Source organism: Amblyomma americanum, chromosome 7 (genome assembly GCF_052857255.1).
Source record: "Amblyomma americanum isolate KBUSLIRL-KWMA chromosome 7, ASM5285725v1, whole genome shotgun sequence".
NCBI lineage: Eukaryota > Metazoa > Arthropoda > Arachnida > Ixodida > Ixodidae > Amblyomma > Amblyomma americanum.
Genome location: NC_135503.1, coordinates 60,451,305 through 60,475,419, shown reverse-complemented (window position 1 = coordinate 60,475,419; position 24,115 = coordinate 60,451,305). Strand labels below are relative to the sequence as shown.

General features: G+C 43.2%; 1 long non-coding RNA gene across 2 annotated transcripts; it reads right to left on the bottom strand.

The window, feature by feature from the left end:
* Positions 1 to 12,336: 12,336 nt before the first annotated feature.
* LOC144099204 (uncharacterized) lies at positions 12,337 to 22,914 on the bottom strand. Of its 2 annotated transcripts, XR_013307339.1 has the most exons (5): positions 22,735 to 22,914; positions 20,020 to 20,057; positions 15,931 to 16,002; positions 14,519 to 14,567; positions 12,337 to 12,934 (listed from the first exon to the last, which is right to left on the bottom strand). It is a non-coding gene; the product is annotated as an uncharacterized LOC144099204 (long non-coding RNA). The 2 variants fall into 2 exon arrangements; XR_013307340.1 differs by lacking the exon at positions 20,020 to 20,057.
* Between the last annotated feature and the right edge of the window lie 1,201 nt (positions 22,915 to 24,115).

Here is a 24,115-nt window from a genome sequence, read left to right as displayed (position 1 = left end):
GCTATCTTAATAAAAAAATTGGAGGACGCTTAAGCTTCGCCTTTAAGAGTGGAACGTGACAGCGTGTTGCAGCACTGCCAGGGAGTCCACGGAACTCCATCGCCCGTTCGGCGCGACGCCTTGCCCGTCAGACAAATCGCTCTGCTACGTACGGTGGAACGGACGTGCGGAGCGGCAAACCACGCAGAAGCGCTGCCAGGCGCCTTGCCGAACAGCGCGGGACTGAAGTTGCAGTCGTAGTTCGTCGGCACATCGTTCTCGACAAACCCGATGCCACGAACGCCAGCCTAGCTTCCGCGCCGAACGAACGGGCAGCAAGCCGCAAGCTTTCTGCTGAACGCGCTTTGGATGTGCGCTGCGTTGTTCGCCGCTCACCGCGCGATTCCTGCGTGCCCGCACGGCCCCACTGCGCCCGAACGAGATGAACGGGATGCGCTGCAGTCGCGCGCTATCTGTTGGAGCAGTGGGGTACATGGCGAGGAGGAGGATTTTTCGCTCACGGCCAACGCCGCCGATGCCAACGACACCGGTTTTTCTGCGACACGAGCTCCATAACGCTGTCGCATTAATACACTGCGATAACACGAATGACGATCGTTTGCTTCAGCAGCCCAAATACAGATCACGTCGCCTAGACTGCCATCATAAAGCAAGAACTTTTAGATGCTGTACCCATGCCCTTTACCCCTAATTCCTGCCTTGGTCAATAAAGGACTGGAAACGCCATCCTAAAATGCTGATTTCAGTACATATATTATTTGTTTTTAATGGCCGAAGAGCTCATTTTGGGTTTCTAATTTATACATTTTCGCTCTATTGTTTTTCCCGATTGGGACCATTGTCTGTATGTCTATGTTTTCTCCGTTTCTGTAATGTATAATATGTATTTATCCCTCCCCTCTTTAGCGGTGACACGGGCAATGAGGGTATTACAAATAAAGGAAAATAAAATCAACAAAATAATAGCAGCGTTTGCACTGACACCTGTGTACTGCCCTGTTGTGTTTCGCTATAGTGGTTGCCTGGTTATTGCGGCATCGAATGCAGTGACCACAGTGATGGAGCAGAAAGGGCAGCACATGGAGGGTCATCCTATAGGCGGTTCTTTTTCCTTTCTCTCGGAGTCATCGAACGATACCTATAGCTGCAGTAATTAACACTAATTTTGGTAGAGTAATTGTGCAGTAATTGTGCAGGTACAGGTGCAGGTGGTGCAGTAATTGTGGTAGAAACGCTGCACTGGAGCAATACACTTTGGCGCAGACAACGCTGCTGCAGAAACGTGGCACAGGAGCATAGGCCGTCGGCGTATACTGGGCAAATTGGCATTGACGATGAAAAGGTTGAAGACGCGTAGCCTGTGTCAGTGGACATCCAGATCGCACTTGGTGTACACCTGCGAAAAATTGTACATTCGCACAATATTTCATGCTTAGCAATGCTAAAGCGCCATCCATTGTTTTCCACAAGTGTGAATGGTTGGGCGTTCGGTTCATTAGTTTGGGCAAGTTAAAATCAACAAAACAATACTACACAAGCATCCTTAGCACAAGTATTTCTTGTTCGCGTTTCGTTGCTGGGTTCGAAATCTTGCAACATAATCCTTAGTGCGCGTGCGAGGTAATATATAGGCAGCATTTTAGGAGCATTCTACTTAGATTTTTGCATGATTCTTGACCATTTTCATGCACAGTCGCACGACATTCATAGAGATAAACATGTAACTTAGCTGCCGAACACATTTTATGCCATTCTTGCTTTTCCCCGGTTTTCTTCGTATAACGCAATACATTGCTCTTGGAAGGCTAAATAGCATTCAGCCTTGGAAAAATAAATACTTGGCTCTTCCTTTTGAACTTAGGCGGGACTGGAAGGTGCCAACAAATTTTCAACTGCGCTATGCAGAAAGAGAGAAGGTAAGCTCAGTTATTCAATAGAAAGCATTATGGTCATTAACTGTGAAGACGTATTTTTAAGATAAACATGTGAGCTAGAATATTGGTCTTAACTCACAAAAAGGCCTGTTGCCGTTTTGTCTGCCCGCTGAGTGTCTGAGGGTGTTTGGTTGGTTTGGTTTATGGGGGTTTAACGTCCCAAAGCTACTCAGGCTATGAGGGACGCCGTAGTGAAGGGCTCCGGAAATTTCGACCACCTGGGGTTCTTTTACGTGCACTGACATCGCACAGTACACAGGCCTCTAGAATTTCGCCTCCATCGAAATTCGACCGCCGCGGTCGGGATCGAACCCGCGTCCTTCGGGCCGGCAGCCGAGCGCCATAACCACTCAGCCACCGCGGCGGCTACGTCTGAGGGTGTGCCGTCAGATTTTTTGTATTGTGTTCCATGAAGCAGGCGAAATATTTATTGTGTTCTCAAAGCTCGAACAGCATTAAAATTATTTTTTTTTGATCACACCTCAAAATGACACATTTCTATTGAATAAATAACACCGTTTCTAAGTTAAAGCTTTTTCGTGCTGAAATTCTTCGGCACATATCCTTGGAATAAGTAGATGGTCTCTTTATATCACAGCATACGTTCTGCATGAAATAAAAGAGAAGAAAGTTACGAAAAAAACTGATTTGGACATCATTCTTTGCCTTAACCTGAATGAATGCCCTTTAGAACAGTTTTTCCTGTGTAAAGAGAACCTATAAACACGGAACTGACAGGATTGAAGAAAAATATTTCTTTACTTTAAAGATATTTCTGCTTGGATGTTCTACTGACTTTACCATTGCACGCAGAAGAAGCAATATCGTTAGTAGGTACTGCCTGGGCGTGCCCTGCTCCAAAGTTTTACAATACAAATGCAAGCAATTTTTTCTTGTGAAATTTTTGCTTAATAAATGTAATCTTCACATGCATCGTATCAACGATGCGTGCGCATTCCTGCAGGATAGCACTAGCTTTGACATGGATGGAACTTTAGTTTTCTGCATCTTTCTTACTCATTATAACTCATTTGGTGAAAAATGCCCTTTGCATTTTACTAAAGTGGTTATGATTCATTCAGAGTCATAAAAGCTTCACCGCTGGCACTTCCTCACCTTCACAAAATTCACATGGGCAGACGAGATCCGTTACCATAGAAATCACAGGGCAAAAAAAAAAATGGAAGGGACACTTAAGCCCCGCTTTAATGGTATGACGCGATAGCATAATGGGTTATTGCCCATACATGTGGAATTGGTAATTATCATGTGTAATATTGCGGACAATAAAGCATCTATTTTATTTTATTGTATTCTCATACATGGATAATAGTGCGGACAATAAAGCTTCTATTCTATTCTATTATATTATATTACATTTTGCATTCATAGATGCCTGGAAATCATCATACCGGTCTTGGAGCAGTGGGGAAGCGGTTGAACGATGCGGTGCAGGGAGGGGGACCATTTGGGTCGGCCGAGCACACAATCCCTCTCTCCGAAGCCGGGCCGAAACCAGAACGTGCACAGCCACGCGGCAGCTGGAAGGGGTGACGTGTGCGCAGTCGCAGTTTTTGAGCCCTTTGTGCTACGGCGTTTACTATTGTGTACGCGACTTTGCAAACTTTTTCGAAGCGTCTAAAGGTATTTTGGCAAAGTAAAGGTTGCCAGTTACATCTGAAATCCTAGATGAAAATAATGGTAGGGGCATACATGATTAGAAATGATCGCTTTTCTAAAACGAGAAATAAAGATTAAAGGACTATAGACACATCATTTTGGTGGCATGCTTTATTCTTTATAATGATGCTGCACACGCACGCTTTGACCTTATAGTCATCATTCCGGTGTTGAACCCGAAGCCTAAACAGAGCGAGAAAGAAATTCGATTATAAATTATTTAGCGGTTGGAAGAGAATGCCACATGTTCCTGCAAGCACACTTTGACGTCATAGAAATTGTTCGGCTGAGGAGTACGAAACCTAATAAGCAAATGAAATTCGATTATAAATGATTTAGCTGTCGTAAGAGAATGCCACATGGACCTACAAGCCCACTTTGACGTCACAGACATCGTTCGGTTGAGTACGAAACCTCAACAGCACAAAAAAGAAATTCGATTATAAATTATTTAGCTGTCGTAAGAGAATGACACATGGACCTACAAGCACACTTTGACGTCATAGTCATCGTTCGGTTGAGTACGAAACCTAAACAGCAAAAAGAAGAAATTCGATTATAAATTATTTAGCGGTCGTAGGAGAAAACCACATGGTAATCCATGCATAATAATGCTTTACTCGTCATCATAAAGATGGAAAAACCGAACGCAAAAGTTTGTTTTCTATACTCCTTTAACGTTGTGAAGTATGCGGTGCTCCTAATTCCTTTCTGGTCCTGTAACTTTTTTTTCTCTCATTCGGCGGAATGTTTGACAAAAAACAACGCAGTTAAGGTCTCATTGCGAAAACTGCCTCAGATAATAAAGAAAATAATTAATATGACATAAATGTGCTTTTATGAAGAATAAGGTTGCAATTGTGTGAGCGTGGAATTGTGCGCCGTTCGTGAATTGTTAAAGTTTTTGAGCCATTTGCGTTATTCTTGTGAAATAGTGGGCTCTAAATATGTACGCAAAAATTAAAAATTTTCCTTGATAGCAGAATATAATTTGTGTCTGAGAAGGTGAGCAAATGACTTCATTGCCAGCGTCAATAGTGGCACCTTTGATGAGCCCACGTACTCTGTGCGTTTTCACGGGTGCGGTTCCGTAGTAAGCTCTTCTCTCTTGTCTGTGTAAGAAGAACTCGATCTCTTCCACAAGAACGTTTCGCAGATTGCATTAGTTGTCGCCAGTCAAGAAAAACGGAAAGTTCATGCGGAAAGTTCATTAAATTGTTCTTTTCGTATTGCTTATAAAGATCCACGTACATTAGCAAGGCCGTAGCTGGTGGCACACACAGGAAACATGTTTGGATAGCACATAGGAATAAATTGGCGCAAAATATCTTTTCGCACACGCCTTACGAGCTGCCACTGACACAACCTAGCAACACGTGCGTCATTAGTGCAGCTCGGGAGCACGATACAGACAAAATTTGTTGAATGCGCATGTATCTGTGCACGGAACGAAAAAAAAGAGCCAAAATAGAATTCGGGCATCGTTCGGTTCAAACATCCCAGTAAACCGCTGCATCAAACATACTGCAAGACTGAAACCATTACAATCACCCCATGCCGCTAAAGCGAGACCCTATTTGAACAGGGCAATAAGCCTTAATTTTGTGACCTGCTGAACTGTTACTATCAGCTTTTTTTTAATGTGCACTGTTTTAATCTCGGTCTTCTCTGAAGCATAAATAACAGTGCAATTGAAGTCTTGAGGAATTGAAAGTTGAGGAAGATCTAAGGCAAAATTTTTTGTACAAATAGATCGTGTAAACATGAATTTGCTTTGAAACAAAACTGAAAACGTAGTGACATGTACCTCTTTTGTCAAAATTAACCAGGCTGCCCGGTTTGCTTCTCAGTTGTGTAGCGGAACAATTATCCCATGAAACTATAAATAACTGCGTGGTACAGAGAACCTTTTTCCTCACCTTCCAATACCTTTTGGTTTTTAGGAAACTGTAGGAACTCCACTATATGAGAGAGAAGCAAACCGTGCAGCCTGGTTACTTTTCCGAAAGACTCTATATACTATCGACCGGAAAGTGAGTGCGCCACGGCTCAACCTGGAGGAGCGGCTGCAAGCCAGCATCGCGGCGCTGCTATCTCGCCCTTTCTCTCACGCGGCCACATTTGTTGTTGTTGTTGCTATGCCCTCACACAATGCACATGTCCAGGCCACATTTGCCCCGAGTGTCTACAAAGTTCGTCCTTGCTCTCACGCGGGTGCTCGTGACGCTTGATAAATGTCTGGTGTTGCCTTCGTGTCCTGTCCTGTTGGCGGCCACGACCCAGCAGAGCGCGCATCGCCAGCAGTCGAGCACATGGCGCGATCGCGCTGTAGCATAGCAGGCGGAAGGCCTCGCGACATTAAATCGCTGCATTGCGAAGAAACACAGTGCCGTTTTAATTTACGTTCTTGATTTATATCCCCCGCATGTTAAAATTAGTGCTGGGTTTTTAACCATCACTCCTGATTTGCGATCTCGCCTCCTTACTTGTCGACAGCTTAACTCATACGCAACAGTTCTGGACGAAAGCATTTTTGAATGGAAAAAAAGTTTACGCACGCAATTTTTTCACCCATTGTAAGACTTCACTACAACGATCAATACATCCGAATACCTCCCGTCGGCAGGCTTGCATTTTTTTGCTATTAACGTTTTTTCCATTGTGAAAAGCGTCCCTCGTTGGTTTTCTACGGCAGTCTTAACTGCTAGATGCGAGTGATAGAAACATTTTAAAAGAAAGATTTTGCTACATATGGAAAGAAAGAACCATTACGGTCAATATTTTTATAACAGTATCTTACTGTTCTTAAATTTTCAGAAATTTTACCCACGAAAGTTGGACATGCTGGGGGCCCATCCGTGTTTGTTCATTTCATCAACGCGTGACGTAAGGGCTTACACTTACGAATGGAAGCACACAGTATTATGTAGTTTTGCCAAAAGTAGCCAGGCTAGACGGTTTCCTTCTCTGTCGTATATTGAAGCTATTATGTCAAACCTCAAGCTCTAAATATCTGTATTGAAAGGGGAACCCTTGTCCTCAAGTACCTAGAACTTTTTGATCTTTAGGGAAGCCGTAAGGGCACTACTATTCGAATGAGAAGCAAACCATGCAGCCTGGTTACTTTTACGAAAGGCTCCGTATATACCAGCAGTGAAAGCTTCGTAGATTATGAGGTGTTTTTTTTATTTGTGAAGACTCCCGCCAACTTTTTTCTTGCTTCCGTTTGGTGATCCGTTTTCATACACAGCGCACCAACCCGGGATTAGATGACAAGAGCCTTTGAACACTACCCTGAAGTCGAAAGGGCACCAACACGGAAGCAGTCAAAGTTCGCTGGAAAAAAAAGAGCTCTCACGTCTCGCCTCAATACCTAATACTCTGCGTTTTTAATTCTAAGCGTAAGAGGTTTCATTGCGTCTCAGTGAAAAGAACAAACTTAGGTGCTTTTTCGACACTTACTGTTTCGACTTATCAGCAGGCGAGTTCGCATGTCAGGAACGAAGACAAAAATCGCAGCACCATTTTATAACATGCGGGGAATACAAAGCGGCAACATGATACAAGATGGGGCTGAGTTTGTTTCACAGTGCTGCGGTTTAATTCCGTGCGGCCATGCGCTTGCTCCTCTACTGAGCGACTGCGCCATGTGCTCGACTACTGGCGGCACACTTTAATTCATCGCGACCGTCAAAAATGACAGCAGCTGAATCTCCCAATGAATATTTACCAAGCGTGACAAGCACCCACGAGAGAGCGAGGGCGAAATCCATCGTAGCCCAGGGCACTGTGGCTGGCCGAGAGAGGCGCGAAACTGCAGCGCCGCGGTGCGGCTCCGCAGCCGCTCATGCCGGCAGAGCTGTGGGTCATATACTTTTCCGGCCGATATTGCGTGTACTGAACGGGGATGAATCATCTCGAGGGAACAGATTACGACGCAATGTGAAACGAAGCCAAGCCCTCTCAATGGGCTGCAATGTCGAAAATGAAAAGTTTTCCACAATGCTCCCTCCCCACAAACCGGTACTTTGGCACCTGTTTAGCGCCTGGTCGCAAATGGAGATTTCTAGCGGGCCGTCCGAAATTTTCGCATAAATATCTAGAATTTACAAAACGCGATCACCTTCGCCGTTGTGGCTCCATTAACTTTAGCCATCTCTAGCCAAAAAGGCAGGCGATCTTGAGAAAAGAGCACCTCCTTAGCGAGCGCAAAGCGACGCCCTTAGCCACGTCACTTCGTGGCACATGAGCCACGCGACCTGGTCTTTTGTGTGGACTGATCAGCCAATGATGTGGCTTGGGAGCGTTGCTGTTCGCTCATCAAGGAGGAGCCTTTTCCTAAAGATCCGGAGTATTTGTGGGCACACATTCTATAAATTTGTGGAGCCACAATGCCGAGGGTGCTCGCGTTTTCGAAATACTGAAGATTGAAAAGCAATTTCGGATCGCCCTGAAAAACCGGTATACGATGCACTTCGGCACTTCTGTGTTGAATTTGATCAGCTAAATTGCAATAACTTTAACCTTAGGCTATGCTCTTAGAAAAGTAAAATTGTTTGACCTAACTTCGATACTTGAAATGTGAATGCTTAGTGCCCAAAAAGCTAAATGACGCTCCTAAACAGCTAAACAGCCCCAAACTCAGTATCACACAAAGTGCCAGAAAAGACACACATGAGCACGCAGACAGATATTTATTTCCTTTCGCGCAAATTTGGCAACTGTTAAAAGAGATAAAAGGAATAAAACACAATCGCAGGAACGCAAATGTCAGACACAGTTCCAGATTTTGGCTTGTTGGGGGGAAAGTTGGACAGGTCTTCTTCGTATAATAAATAGAGGTAACACCAACGCAGTATGGATCATGTTCTTAAACTGTTGTGTCTCTAAAGGTTTAGTTGTTTAGAGACTGTGCTTACGACGTGAGGCTTTGACAACAAGGAGCTCAATAAGGTTTCTTTCATAGAACGACAACTAAGCACGAACTAGGCTTTACGCTTAAAACTTACAGTGGTTCGAACAACTGGGTCGACTACGTCATTCTGAGGTTGTTTTGCCACTGGGCCATAACATAAAACTCGGAACTATGGTTCGAAAGAGCACTTAAATATGTGCTTACTGATGTATGATGAACCAAATTAGAAGACAACAAGAAAAATTTGGGATTATAGGCTGCCATGAAAATTGCTTTAATCAACATATGACCCTTATGCAGCCAAGTCGCTTGCAATACTCCATCAAGGGGCAAAAAGCTTCTTCATTGAACAAAGGAAGACTTAACTTACTGCTGCCAAACAAAGTCATTTGCAGTTGACTAGCTATTCCTGTGGCCAGAAAAGAATCCTGGCCAAGAGAAAACCGCGATAAAGTGAAGGTTAAGGCAAATTGTGATGGTTATAGAGGAATCGTCAGCAAGCTTTTGGCCACAGGAATATATTTTTCGTTTCTTACGCTCCCTGCTCGTCAATCAACAGTGCACGTCTTCCACTCTACGGCATCGTTCTGTATGTCGCCCTGTAATTTGTAATTAGAAGGGCTGCAATATTTCTTGAACCTTTTGCGTATTTTCACGTAACCGATACTGATCGCTGATTGATAAGCGAAGCGTGAAGTGGGTCAATTTTAATGTGCTCTTTTCCACAACCATTTTTACAGGTTAATGCTGTTATGGGGAGCTCATCTGTGGTGGCCTTCATTACTAGTTCTGAGACTCAGCAACAATGAAGCACGAGCGCTCGTCACGCGCCCAGTCACTGTTTCCTCTTTTCTGAGGTCCACTGTAGAGGTCGCTTGAGGTTTAGCTGTTAATGCATCGCTAGCCGCATAGGCGACGGGGCTGGCGGTGGTGTTCGAGAAAATAACGTGACTGAAACGAGACGTGAACGTGAATAACGTGAAGAAATAAAGTGACACCCACTAGGCAGCGTCGACTTCTTTGCAGCTCATATCGGAGGTCACTTGGGGTATGAAGAGAAAATGAGATAAGTTTATTAAAATAAATTATGCTGTCGAGGGGGGGGGGGCTACTATTTTAAACATTCAGCGCCTGTTGGAATATACCAATCACCAAGTGCCATACGCGGGACTGTCTTATAAGCCGAAGTTACCGGTCCGTCATACCGTGCTCGTGAACCCGGAGGCAGAGAGTCGGCAACGGCAAGGCTGTTCGCAGATGAACATATTCCGTGTTTGGTAGTAGGATGCATCCGGACTAGACGCCCCTCCCCTCGTGCCAAGACCGTCGATGGAACCGCCGCTTCTAAACGGGTGCTAACGAATAAACAGCGTTCTGTAAAGCCAAAACAGTGGCGTGAACGCCATAGTGGAGTGAGCTTTGCACGGAATTGTTGATTATCAGCTAGGCCGCTGCGCATTTTTGTGCTTTAACGCGACAGCCTTAAAGGCCCATTCTCCAGCAAATCAGGTGTCGGCGTTGGCGTTGTCGGCGCTGTGAGTGAAACATCACGGGCGTGGCTATGGCAGGTGGTCCCCAGAGAGCAAGCTAGGAGGCAGAAATGCCACCTAGGTCACGTGAACTTGCGGCCTCATCAAGACCTCCCCACCGGATAGTGAGCAAACAGCCCTCCGTGATAGGCGGCAATTGAATCAATGATTAGTTCCTTCGGAAGAGAAATGTGAGCTCACCGCTAGGATCACCTGACATAGCAAGGCAGTTGCACATCGCTTATCCGCTGCATTATTGCGCCATGTATGAGGACTCCAAGCGATCTATGAATTTACAGTAGACAGCGACCTTCTACGTATATAATTGACCAATTACGGTATCGCGTCATACCCTTCAGGCGGAGCTTAATTGTCCCCTTTAATTTCTGCGGTAGGAATGTGTTCATATATTTTCCGGTAATCCCTGTATGAAATTTGAAATTTATTCAAATTCAGACAAAATACAATTTGTCTAGGTGAAGAGGGCAAAAGGTGACACATGAGGTCACCTGATTAGGCCCTAAACACGCTGCATTCATACTGCACAGTGTGGACATGAAAGGCATTTGAACAAAATTCTCCAAAAATATAAGATATCACATACAGAAAAAACACACAAAAACATTACGACAAAATTCTGCAGGAATGCCATATGATTCCACATACAGCAATTAAAAAAAGATTTGAAAAACACACCCTTGTTACAAGTCGAAGTAATTGAAAAAAAAAGAAGATAACCACAAATCTGTTCCTTTGACAAAACAAAGAAAGACAACCAGAATGGAGGGGATCGCCTGGAACTCAGCAGTAAATATACTGGCACTGCAGTTCTTACAAACATCGTCGGGATTATAGGGAAGTCAAGAAAAAATCCTGTGCGTGCTTTCGGAAAGCATGCAGAGAAGAAGTTTTCCATGATGCCCAACAAATCAGGATGAAGATTCAGCAGGTTAGGAATAAGCCAACTGAATAATTGCTTTCCATAGTTAGTAATAGATTTATATTTCATAAACGCAGTTTTCCTGAATTCGTATTGCGGGTCATGTTTAGTATACTTCGATATGAGTAGTTGTGGATCGCTTTTAAAATCTAAAAAGGCAGTCTCTGACAAACGCAACTTATACAATGATTCAATATCCAAGATTATATTTTGCATAAAATATAACGATGTTGAATCGCGTACCGGTAAGTTTCCAATGAAACAGACACTTTTCTTCTGTAATGAATATAACCTTTCTATGTTTGACCTACCTGTGGTGCCCCATCCAAGCAAACAGTAATGAAGCGGCGAGTGAACGGTATTGAAGTAGAGCTCACGTCGTAAATAACGAGGTAACAGCCGACAGAACCTGTTAAGCACACCAATGCATTGTGCAATGTTGTGTTTAATAAAGCGAACATGGCAAGACCAGCGAAGGTTTTCGGGAAACCGGATGCCTAAAAATTTGATATCAGAAACTCGTTCTAGCGGTCGCGATTGAAATGTCACTTCCTTATAATAAACTGGTTGGTTAACAGAACTAAACACAAGGTACTTTGTTTTGCCAACGTTTAACGAAAGTTCATTTGCAACAAGCCAGTCAGATAGACTTCTGAGCCATAAAGTTTCACGAGGAATTAAGGTACCAAAATTATCTGCAGAAAAAAAAAAACACTAGTATCGTAGCAAAAACTATGGCGGAAGGAGTTTGTGGGATAGATACAATGACGTTTATATACAAGAAAAACAGCGTAGGTCCTAGGATTGAGCCCTGGGCAACACTAAATTTGATAAACTCCGGATTGGACGTGGAATTATTAACTAAAACATACTGAGAACGACCTGACAGGTAGTTTTCCAATATTTCAAGTGGGATTCCTCGTATTCTGTAATAGGGCAACTTGCGAAGAAGTACATTATGCTTAATTCAATCAAACGCTTTGCTGAATTCTAGGAAGACGCCTAATGTGTACAAAAGATTTTCTGTTCTTAGTGAGTTCATCTTTAATACTAATCAACGCAGATTCAGTTCATTTCCTTTTTTGAAATCCGTACTGGCTAGAAGAAATCAACTGATATTTGTTAAGATAATCTGTTATCCTATTATTAATGGCTTCATCTACTATTTTGGAAAACACAGGAAGGACTGATTTAGGTGTACAGTAACTAACTGAATTTTAAGCACCACCTTTAAAGAATACCGCCACGCGTGCCACCTTCATCTTTTCGGGGAAAATTCCTTTTATCAAGATTTGAATTGTTAGATGACAAAGGAGGTCAAAAATAAGGCCAGCAATTGCTTTCATTGGTGCTACTTTAATGCCATCGAAACCACACACACAATTACTTTTGAGGCTTAATATTAGATTAATCTCTGCAGCAGTAGCGGGATATAAGAAAAGGCTGTGCTGCAAATTAGGTTCCAGGTATTTTTCAAAATTTTTGGGCGTTGTAGCACAAAAAGTTCCAAATGCCAAAAAATGTCTGTTTAACTCTTTTGCATGAGCTTTACCACTAAGAATGGTCCCTTCAATCGTCATTTGCATTGGTATATTTTCTTTTCTGGATTTATGCAGATCTGTTACAGTACGCCAGGTTCTCTGAGGATCAAAGGAAATATCAGAGAATTTTTTCAGCGTAGTAGTGAATTCTAGATTTCTTTATATCTGCACCTAATTTATTTCTAATCTTTTTGTACGCCTTCAAAACTGTCAAATATTTGGACTTTACAAACTGGTGGAAGAGTCTATTTCGTGCTCCGCTGATGTTGCTCCGTGGGCGGCTAAAAGAATTGCTGGGGGACACAAAGAGGCTGGTTCGGAAGACCTCCTTCCAGGGCACTGGCACACCTGCAGCCTGGAGCACACCTGCTGCCTGGTCGTTGTAAAGGACGGCACTGAATGGAAAGAGAAAAACAGGAGTCACTGCTGCGTTCCTCTACAGGTGCCTGCTGATCAAGCCGCACAAAGGATCTGGTTAATAAAGTACTGAATTTGATGTTCCAGTGGTTCCACTTTCTTAGCCCCTAATACTTATCGCGCGTAGTTATCCCTATATATTTGTCTCAAAGGTGTATCTACGCAGCTGTGTCATTAGGCTTAGGTGGCGTCAAGGTTTGCAGGTGCATGGTATGTGGCTCTAAATCAATGAGCTATGGTGATACGAAAAATATAATAATAGAACTAGTGATGACTACAGATCTAGGTGCGCTGAGAGATGTCTAAGTGAAGAACTGGAAATTTCGACCGCCTGGGGTTTTTTAACGTGCACTGACGTCGCACGGTACACGGTCCACAAGCATTTCGCCTTCATCAAATTGGGACCGCCACGGGCGGGATCGAACCCGCGTTTTTCGGGTCAGCAGCGGAGCGCCATATCCACTGAGCCACCGCGGTGGCCTAATTCATAATATTATCATCGCAAATATGGTGTTCTCCGCACCGGTGGGAGGTACAAGCTGAGCAGCAGAGAAGAAATAAAAACAGCACCAATTAAGAGCAACGCACAAAAAGAAACAATGAAAAACAGCGCAGTTGGATTCTTGATGCTCTATAAGATTAAAGCTGAAAAATACCCAGTAGCCGCGTAGAAATCTACAAATAACATCGCTATGAGGTTACCGACCATAAAAATAATATCCGCGAAAGTTTCGAGCTTAGGTAAATCACTCCGTATCTAGAAACACAATTCATGAATGAACTTTGGCAGATTTTCTTACACTGCAATCGACCGTCGAGGTCCCCACTACGGCACTGTACCAGCAGCGGACGAATGCGCATTTTTATTTATTGCACCAAATTGTTCACATTGGCGTTACATCTGGTTAATCTTCTTTAATTAGAAATTTGTTTCTCCTTTGTATAGATAACAACATCGGACTCTGTTTAGATGAATAAGATTTTCTCTGGACATAGTGCGCTACATATAGGATAGCGAACGCTCTGCACGAGATATTTTTCAGCGCTTTTAGAAAGGTCTGGGAGAAGCGCCGATATTAGGTTGGATGTTCATTTAAATACAACCTGTTCTGGCTTTATTTTCAGATAGTTGAGTCATTTTACGATTAAGGCATTGCGTGCAATTTGTGTGTGCTCTTTTAACTGTACTGGGGCCTGCAGGAAAGTCAAAATTTATTCTCTAGCACTTGCCACTTTATGGATGTTGAGTTTTTTTAGATGTGTCGTGTTTTTTGCATTTTTCATATATACTCTTAACAAGTAATCTTATGCACAAAATTCTGCAATAAATGTAGCGAATTGTTTCTTTTGATGATGACGCCCTGTGATCGCCTATGTATTCTTGCATTCATACCGAATGGGTTCCTTCAGGTACATGACTGAAGAACGATTTGCTGCTTGTCACTCCTTTCTCCAACTACCACGCAGCGCAAGTGGCGTTTTCAAGCAATTTGGCCTAGTTGGGAATATTTAGGGCTCGTGTAGAAATTTTTATGTGCACTTTAGACACACAAAACAATTACCATCAGAGGACAAGTGCCGCTGCGTGGTCGTTGCCCCGGCAGTCCACATCTGAAAAAAAAAACGCGCCACTCAAGAACTCCAAGCAGCCGAATCATCACACGGAGGGGTTCTGGTTGTTGTGGTGAGAGTAAAGCGCTTTAGGCGCCTTAAAGTTTATTGAACGAAAAGAATTAGCAGCTTGAACGAAAGAGGCTTGAACTTTCCAATCAACAGGCAATCGTATAAACGATAAAAATAACTTGGTCCGCCTGGTGAAGCATAGAAATATTGTGTTTACTTAAAGCTGTTAAAAGAAGAGAATTGCGATCGGTTATCTCCGAATTAAATCTAAAAATTATGAGCTTACAATTGACCTCCTACAAGATAGCGCGTAGGTTATAAGCTTAGATACCGGCAGAAAAATGCAGAAATAACATTCTTTTGGAGCAGCACATCTCCTGTGGTCAGCATTTATTTTTCTTTTGTGGCTGTTCACATTTCGATAAAGCTTGAAGCATCTAACAAGTTACTCAAAGTACAAACGATCTTCTTAGCTTTGAAGGACTTAGGAGTGCATGTTATTGGGCGAGTCGGTCGTACATCGTTGAGTAAAGGTACTGCGCAAAATAATATAAACATGGACGAGAAGGGCACAAGGACGGGCGCAGACTCGCGACTGGGTTTATTCAGAACAACACATACTTATAACTTCCACACCACCATGTTAGTCACTGAGCGCAAGCCAGATATCTGCATTCTGTGTGATAAAGTCTTATCGAGGTATCACTCACGCAATCATCTCTTTTGTTCCTAATGAAAAAGTGCCGGCGAATATAAGGGCTGCGAACAGCTATGTGGGTGGGTCCGATTGTTAGAGTGCTTTAGAGAAACCTCTGAGTATCACCAAACGTGTTAGTTCCGCTAAAATAGCATTTGCGGGTTTACCTAAAATTACTGGTACAATAAAGCACCTAGTGGTTTCTGTTGGCAACGCGAGGGTTGCGCTAAAGGGCGGTCTACATCGATACAAGTATGGCCATATGATATAATTTTGTCGGCAATTACATGCCTGGTCCTATTGAAAGCAAATAAATGCAGATTTTAATCGCCCTTTCTCAAGAAAACTGAGAAACTGTTTAGTACATTCCAATGTGTTCTGTATGTAGATTCAACAGGAGTTCAGTCATCTCTACTTTGGTAATGGCGTGCACTTCTAACCGACCATTCCTAGCCGAAGAAAAATACAAGCATTTGTATGTTAGGCATTCATGGGACCAAATTTTCTTTTTTTGTGGAAATTTTACAAACGTGTTAAAGCGGAGTTGCTGTACTGAAGCTTATCATTTCATAATAAGTTCTGACACTACGCGCCTAACGCTATTCATTGCATTACGCAACGTGCTTGAAAGTAAACAGAGAAATCATTTCTTACTCTGATATTTCACCTAAAGCCAGAAGCAGACATATGCAGATAACCGTGGTCTTCATCTTGAGTGCTTGCAACCTGTTCAGCAGAGGAAGTCCATGATAACCTTAAATTATCGACTCACACTAATTAGACTACTGTTGTTTGAACGCGAATACAGCCTCTGAATTCAATCGCTGCCGCATCTCAAGTGATTTATTTATTTAGGCGCGACGGAGCACCTCCAGCAACAGGAACTCTGTTCAGAAATTCGACAATCCGAATATATACGAGTGTATCATCATCATCATCATCATCATCATCATCATCATCATCATCATCATCATCATCATCATCATCATCATCATCATCATCATCATCATCATCATCATAATCATCATCATCAGCATCATAATCATCATCATCATCATCAGCCTGACTACACGCACTGCAGAGCAAAGGCCTCTCCCATGTCTCTCCAATCAACCCTGTCCTTTGCCAGCTGCGCCCACCCTAACCCTGCACACTTCCTAATCTGATCCGCCCACCTGATCTTTTTCTGCCCCCTGCTATGCTTGCCTTCTCTTCGAATCCACTCCGTTGCCCTTAAGGGTCACCGGCTATCTTACATTACATGCCTTGTCCAAGCCCATTTCTTCCTCTTGATTTCGACTAGCATGTCATTAACACGCGTTTGTTACCTCACCCACTCTGCCCGCTTCCGGCCTCTTACAGCTATCATTTTTCTTTCCATGGCTCGCTGTGTTGTCCTTAACATAAGCTGAACCCTTTACGTTAGCCTCCACGTTTCTGCCCCGCAGGTGACTACTGGTAATATACCGCTGTTGTACACTTTTCTCTTGAGGGATATTGGTAAACTGCTATTCATGATCTGTGATAACCTGCCATATGCGCTCCAGCCCATTCTTATCCTTCCATTTATTTCCCTCTCATGATCCGGATCAGCTGTAACTACCTGCCCCAAGTAGACATATTCCTTTACCACTTCCAGCACCTCGCTGCCAATTGTGAACTGTTGTTCCCTTGCTAGGCTGTTGAGCATTACCTTGGTTTTCTGCATGTTAATTTTTAGACACACCGTCTGCTCTGTCTCTGTAACTCCTTGATCATGATTTGCAGTTTATCTCCTGGGTGACTCAGCAAGCAATGTCATCAGCGAATCGCAGATTATTTAGGTATTCTTCATTAACTCTTATGCTCAACTGAGAACTGTTTCCAATTCAGGCCTCGGAATACCTCTTGCAAACAGGCGGTGAATAGCATTGGCGAGATCGTGTCTCCTTGCCTGACGCCGTTCGTTATTGGAATTATATTGCTGACTTCATGTAGGACTGTGGTAGCTGAGCAGTTCATATATTTGTATATATCTTCCAGTATTTTGAAATAAGGCTCTTCTACACTTTGATTCCGCAATGCCTATATGAGTGCTGAGGTTTCTACTGAGTAGAATGCTTTCTCGTAATCAACGAAGGCTATATTTAGGGGTTGGTTATATTCTGTGCATTGATAGTGTGAATATGGTAGTGTGAATATGATCTGTTGTGGAATATCCTTTATGAAAGTCTGCCTGATCATTCGGTTGATTAAATTCTAAGGTTCCCTTGAAGTAAATACCTTTTAGGCAACGGGCACTAAGCTGGCCGTTCTGTAATTTTTCAAGTCCTTGGCGTCTTCTATCTGCGTGACTGCTGAGGCTTCCACGGAGTCAGATGCTTTTTCGTAATCAATGATGTCTCTACATAGGGGTTGGCTATATTGTGCGCATTTCTCTATCACCTGATTGATATTGTGAATATAATATATTGCCACACTTCGACACTCTGCCGGCGCCACCTGGTGGCCGAACCTTATCTCGCAGCGCGTGGCTGAGCGAGTGGCGAATCCGGCGCCAACAACAACGCGACGCCGAGCGCTACAACCTCCAGCGCAGGGAGGTGATTTACACACCGGTGACCAAGTCTGGGTGTGCAGCCCGATCCGTTTGCGAGGGCGCTCTGAGCAGCTTCTTGGGCGTTACTTTGAATAATAATAATAATAATAATAATAATAATAATAATAATAATAATAATAATAATAATAATAATAATAATAATAATAATAATAATAATAATAATAATATAATAATAATAATAATAATAATAATATTAATAATAATATTAATAATAATAATAATAATAATAATAATAATTGGTTTTCGGGGAAATGAAATGGCGCAGTACCTGTCTCATATATCGTTGGACACCTGAACCGCGCCGTGAGTGAAGGGATAAAGGAGGGAGTGAAAGGATAAACGAAGAGAGAGGTGCCTTAGTGGAGGGCTCCGGAATAATTTCGACCACCTGGGGATCTTTAACGTGCACTGACATCGCACAGCACACGGGCGCCTTAGCGTTTTGCCTCCTTAAAAACGCAGCCGCCGCGGTCGGGTTCGAACCCGGGTACTCTGGATCAGTAGCCGAGCGCCTAACCACTGAGCCCCCGCGGCGGGTCCGTTACTTTGGTCCATACAAGGCGTTACGCTGCCTGAGCACGGTGACCTAAGAGGTGCTCCCTCAAGGAACTGCCGCCGCATTCCGCTTCAGTAGTGAACGACACAGTCCGCGTCTTATATTCATAGATGAGTGCCGTGCGGTAGTGAATAGAACTCCAGTATGATCGGGTTCAAAAAACTGCTTGTGTGCAATAATAATAGCACGTGTGTCATATGGCGTCGTTGGGAGCGGCCGTTTTTTTCAATATAATTTGCAGACTGTCTGAGTTTTGAACAAAAATTTTGAATGATGCCTTCTTTGAAAAAGTGACTGCACCAACATTGAAGCTCGTGATCGTTTGCATCGCCTCGGCGACCACCGAGTTCCTCGTAAAATGACAAAAAACAAATAGACTGCGAGTGTGCCGAGAGCAAGAGAAAGAGGGAAAGAGCGTCGATGCCGATCGCGGAGCAGGTGCCCGGCCGCCAGTCTGGCGTCGTGTCTCCTCAGGGCTTGTGTAAAGCACTGAAACGTTCCATATGAGCCGCCCGTATGAAGTTATGAGAATATGGAGCCAGTAAGATATGGAATGACATATGGAAATTCATAGTCATGCATTTGCTCCCGCGGAGAATGTGAGTGCGCACTACAGACCGCGTAGGAATCGCGGTCTGATGACGCAGCCTGGTTGATGTAGCTTCGCTGTTGAGGATAAGAATGTGAAGCAGCGCCACCACAAGAGTTCTGCACCGTCCGTCTGATTCAGGCCTCCGGCCTCAGCCGTGTAGTGCGCGTCGCCTCATGCCTAGTGCTCCGGGCAGTTGAAAGAGAGCAAATAAACGTCCTCATACGCAAAACCTTGATACGCAAAGTATGATCAATGAGTTAGACAAACAGAACAGAACAGTTGGTTTTAAAATTAACGCGCAGAAAACCTAAGTGATGTTTTACAGTCTTGCAAGGCACCAGTAGTTCACAATTGGTAGCGAGGTGCTTGAAGTGGTAAGGAATACGTCTACTTAGGAAAGCTAGGGGTCTCTGATCATGATCATAAGAGGGAAAGGACTAGAAGAATAAGAATGGGGTGGTGTGCGTATGGCAGGTTCTCACAGATCATGAATGGAAGTTTACCAATATCCCTCAAGAGAAAAGTACGCTGCAGCTGCATGTTACCGGTACTCACCCAACGGGCAGAAACATGGAGGTTAGCGGAAAGGCTACAGCTTAACTTAAGGACAACGCAGTGAGCCATGGAAAGAAAAATGATAGGTGTAACTTTAAGAGACCGGAAGCGGGCAGAATGGGTGCGGGAACAAACGCCGGTTAATGACATCCTAGCCGAAATCAAGAGAAAGAAATGGGCTTGGGCAGGGCATGTAATGCGAAGGCAAGATAACCGCTGGTCGTAAGGGGTATCGGAGTGGATTCCTAAAGAAGGCAAGCGTAGCAGGGGGCGGCAGAAGGTTAGGTGGCCGGATGAGATTAGGAAGTTTGCAGGAATAGGGTGGTCGCTGCTGGAAAAAGACGAGGTTAATTGAAGAGACATGGGAGAGGCCTTTGCATTGCAGTGGTTATAGTCAGGCTGATGATGATGATGATTTTGTTTTCACTGCAGGGGCATTACCTTTCCGGTGAGCGGAGAGACTCCACGTGAAAGAGGACCTAGAGAAAAAGAGACCGAATAAGTTGTAACTTGCAAAGCGGAACAAAGATAGTGCTATAGGAATGAAATAATAACGGCGTTCTTTTCCAAGTGCTACCGCAAAGGACCACTTCAAGAAATTGAACAACTCGCCATTACTGTGAACGCCTTACAATCCTATTGTTCATTCAAAACAAAAGGCGTTGCGAGCTTTGATTTGTTGTTACTTGCTACTAAAGATGCTTTGCAGTGAGAACAAATATGGGAAATGTCAAGTAAAAGCCAGATGGCTTTAATATCTATGATTATTTGCATAGCGCATCCTGTAATTGCACAACAAGTGGCTGCTTTAAGGTGCCTTCAAATTTGATATTTTAACGTTCTGAAGCGACCCGGGCTTAAGGGTGCTGTATTGGAGGACTAAAGAATAATTAAGTGTAATTGCAGACTTCAACATGTGCTACGTGTTAATTACGTTCAACGTGTTAATTGGAGTCTTGAGCGCAGAACGCCAGTGTTTTTTGAAATTGACATTTATCAAAATATGGCCGCCGTGGCCGAGATCGAGCCCATGAATTTGGGATCAACAGCCGAGCACCAAAGCCACCGAGCCACAGCGGCTAGTCCCAGCTTGATTTCAGTGGTAATTCGCTCCGAAATATGAAAAGGTTAGGAATGTAATATAGCTTCACAAGGGACACAGGTCACAACAGCCGGGCATTTGAGAAAAACCCTCCAGATTTCTAAAAATACTAATCCTGCAGGTAATCATTGCGTAACTCTTTCATCCCTGATTTTTTTACACAGTTATGAAAGTTTTTATTTGTTCGCTTACCTCCTTTAAAGTCTATGGAAATCACGATATATAAAGGATCGTGGGACCCTGTCCTGATATAAGGACTGCATTGCAATAGGCATGAATTCGGCGCATGGTTTTACTCATTGCTGTTTGCGATGCTTTTACTATTGGCGCACAAATAGTTCCATGCCTCCGAAAGGACGTTTTCCTTAACCTTAGCGTAGCTGAAGCTGAGGAAATCAATCAGCGCCAAAAAATAGCGGTGACGTTTCTGCTAGTTTTCCTTTTCTTATAGTTGTTCAGGGTTGCATCTGAATTTCTATTTTCCCAATTGATTCTGAGCCCCTCGTTACACCTTCTATCTTCCTAGGTTCCTATTCTTGGCCTTAAGATTGCTCGTGCCAAACATCCTCCATCGTTGCCAGCAGAGATATGATCTTATTTCCTTTGAACACACTCGGTACATGGTGGTCTTGTGCTGTGCTGGCGAGTACTTCTAATTCTTGCCAGGGGGTTAATTTCATTCGCGTTCAGTACAATGAGGCCTACTTTTCGGCTGTTGCTTCTTGTAACACAACTCACCTTGTATCTTAGTCTTAGTTTACTGCTTATTTTCCTTAAATATATCTTCATTTAAGTCGGCATGGTCTGCAGGCAATACTTCTGTAAACTAAGTCGTGCTTATTTTCACGGGGAAATAAATATCCGAGGCGCAATTTCATTTCTTTAAATATAAAAAAGAAAAACAATTATATGAACATGCGTTTCCTAGTTACCCCCGTCCCACCACTGGGAGACACAATAACCACCAATACCTGACATATCCAAATGAGGATTTTTGAACAATCTTGCACTACATTTATTGTTATTGCCAGGAAACAAGATTTTGGTTATTATGCACTACAATATTGCCAGCTCGCACAAATGAGTACACAGTATTATAATATTATACAATATTATCAACTCGCACAAGTGACACAATATTACGGTTTTAAACAATATTACCATCTGGTACAAGCGCGTGTTTGAGCAGTAGGAAACGTCAAAAACCTCCGTGAAAACCTCTAAATTGTAGGGATACGAAGCCTATCAATAAAGTGTCCCTTTTGTCGAAACTAAACTGGGATTTCATCGAATTTCACGCATTTAAGGCGTAAAAAAGATATTCCTTCCGTGCCTTGATTTCCCTACACAAAGACCGGAACGTTAAAATTTCGACTGCCTGCTTTGATAGATCAGTAGTGCGAGTTTTAAGATCATAATTCAGCAGAAAAATACGCGATCGATGAGCAAATATAGTTTGGAAAAAGGTGACAAAAGGTGAATACTCCCCAAGCTGAGAAACATCTGGTGCAGAGGTATGAACCTCGGTGTGAATGGTTGATCGATAAACCCATGATCCAAATCTTCAGTACTGACTCTTTTCTTATGATAGTTAAAGTTGAGGTGCCTTACAATTTTATAGAAAGCAAATTATGTCCTATAGAATAGAGCAGGTGGCACCCCTTGATTCAACGGTGCTGCACGGAACCAAAGTAGCAGTTTTACACAGCTTGGGCTAAAGAGCCAGGCGATTGGTCATAGCTGCAGATTCTGAGGCAGCATTAAATATCTAGCATTTTAATATGCTACGGGAAAATATGCAGAAAACCAAATTATTGTTCAACATAATGAGAACGGAACCGAAGTTCATAATGGTAGCGAGGTGTTAGAAGTAGTAAGGGAATACTTATACATAGGGCAGGTAGTAACCGCAGATCTGAATCACGAGAGCGAAGTATCTAGAGATTAAGAATACGATGGAGAGCATTTGACAGATTCTCTCAGGTCATTAATGGAAGTTTAGCAATATCCCTCAATAAAAAAGTATGTAACGTCTGTATCTTACCAGTACTCACCTTTCGGGCAGGAACTTGGAGGATAATGAAAATGGTTCAATTTTAGTAAAGGACAACGCAGAGAGCTATGGAAAGGAAAATGATAGCTGTGACGTTGAGGATAAGAAGAGGGCAGAGTGGATCAGGGAACAAGTGCGCGTTAATGATATCCTAGTCGAAATCAAGAAGAAGACGGCTTGGGAAACCCTATTGAGAATTCATACGTTTTGTATATACAGCGAGATATTTTTTTTGTATTTTAAACGTACTTTTGTATTCCAGAATGCACTAAACATATGCTGGAATAGGTTGCTGAAATTTCATTTTCGCGGTTATAAAGATATGCTTAAAATTTGCCAAACACTTAACCTAAAGCATGCTTCGTGGACGTTTCAAATACATGAAAAACTAAACATGCGGTTTTAACATTTCTTCAGTATATTAAACGTGTACTTTCATCAATATGAAATAAACTGGTCTGAAGTGTACTTCAATTCTAACAAATTAGCAGGCCGCCTCTAAACATATTTGCAGCACAAAAGATGCCGTAGAACACTACAGTGTTCGAAATCGCCTTTCCGCAAATTGAATTTGCATGTTTGCAACGTATTACAAGTGTACTTTTGTAAATATGAATTTAATTCGTCCAAAGTATACTTCAGTTCTAACAAATGGGCACTCCTCTAAACATATTTGCAGCACACTTCAAGCTGCCGTGGAACGTTATAAAGCTCGAAATCACGTTTCGAGGAACAGCCAAAACCCTTCGTTTAATGTCGTCCTTTCGTTTCTCGCTACTTTTCCTCTAGAAGTTACGACAAACGAAAGGATTTGCCCATTGCGAAGGCTTTTGTTGTGGGTCGAAATGCGACTATACGAATCAAAGGGAGACAGAGCGGTGCATTGCGATAAGCACATGCTCTACGCGCGTGCCTGTGAATGCCTCCGTGCACTGACACGTCATCACACACATGGAAAGCGTACCGTCCACATCGGCTAGGTCTGCGTGCGCGCGTCCCCGCAAGTACGGAGACACCAGGCGCGCCGACAGAAAAATGAGGCGCGCCGTGAAAAAAGAGCTTCGCTTGGTGTTGTGATAACGGTATGCGTTTCACCGTCAAAACGCCGTGATCGTCGTGCGAGTCTTCAACGTGCCCGAAGATATGCCAACAAAGAACTTTGACTACGAGAGGCCGAGGGGATACGGCAAAAGCGCCAGCAAAACGCAGAGATGTGGCAACAAGAGGCCGAGGCGATCCATTTATAATTCAATTGCTTAAAAAAAACCTTGTGCACTTGAAAATATGCTTCATCATTGCACAGCTGCATGTCTAGAATACTGCCGGTTCAAGGGCGGACACATTGGAAGATAAACTTAGCCGTGGCACAGTAATGCTTTCGC